At 37.8% G+C, this 1,189-nt stretch overlaps 1 protein-coding gene across 1 annotated transcript in view; it reads right to left on the reverse strand.

Moving 5' to 3' along the window:
* SAMD3 (sterile alpha motif domain containing 3) overlaps nt 1-1,189 on the reverse strand; it is an 89,058-nt gene that overhangs the window by 22,971 nt on the left and 64,898 nt on the right. The window lies entirely within an intron of this gene.

The raw sequence follows: 1,189 nt of genomic DNA on the forward strand, positions 1-1,189 counted from the left end.
CCTCCTTGCCTTCTGCCATAATTGTGAGGCCTCCCCAGTCAAGTGTAACTGTTAGTTCAATAAACCTCTTTCTTTTGTAAATTGCCCAGTCTCAGAGATGTCTTTATCATGATACCTTTATCAGGATGTCTTTATCAGTGTGAAAACAGACTAATACAGATGACTTTCCATTTTTCATCTGCCACACAGAGGCGGGTGGGAGGTTGCAAAGGGAGTAGCCTCTGATCCCTTTGTTACCTGGGCATGGTAAATTGGGGTTTTTCTTTTGATTCAGTTCTAGGAAGTTGGTGCAAATTGGCCTTAGGCTTCCTGCCTCCAGACCCTATTCTCCTGCCTCAAAAGCACTAATCATAAGATAAATGACTGATTACTCTAACTACATTAAAATTGCAACCTTGTCTTTCCTTGTGAAAAGACACCAGAAAGAAATTTAAAAGGCAAAGCACAAACTGTGAGAAGATATTTGGAACTGATTTAATTAGAAAAGGAGTAGAATACAGAATATACAAAGGATTTTTACAAGTAAATTGAAAAAAAGGGCAACCTCATAGAAAAATAGGCAAAAGACATGAACAGACACTTTACAGAGGAGGCAACATGAATATTTCATAAACATATGAAAAGATGATCACCCTCATACATAACTGAAATGGAAACCAAACACAGTACCATTTTATTCCCAATAGATTGGAAGTGGAGTGGTAGCATTGCATGGGGGTGGGTGAGTGGAAAAGAAATCAGATGATTAACAAGTGCTGCTCAGGGAGCTTAATCATCCAGGAAAATAATTTGGCACTGTCTTACAAAGTTGAATATCTGCACACCCTGTGAGCCAGTGAGCCAGCAAATCCACTCCTAAGTATAAATCCTTGAAAAAAGCTTTCACATATGCTTCAAGACACACATACAAGAATAAGCACAGCAGCATAGTTCATAACAGCCAAAACTGGAAACAAATCAAATATCTGTTAAGAAGAGAAGAGCCAAATAAACTGGTTGCCTGTCACAATAGATTAAACCAACAGGAAAACGAATAAACTACACTCAACTGAACAACCTGGATGAATTCCAATGACATTGCATTGGGCGAAAAAAAGGAACTTATCAAAGATAACATATAGTTTTCATATCATTTTGTAAACCTCAAAAACAAGCAAAACTAGAATTTGTTTTAGGCTGGGGTAGTGAA

Source organism: Mandrillus leucophaeus, unplaced genomic scaffold (assembly GCF_000951045.1).
Source record: "Mandrillus leucophaeus isolate KB7577 unplaced genomic scaffold, Mleu.le_1.0 Scaffold552, whole genome shotgun sequence".
Classification (NCBI taxonomy): domain Eukaryota; kingdom Metazoa; phylum Chordata; class Mammalia; order Primates; family Cercopithecidae; genus Mandrillus; species Mandrillus leucophaeus.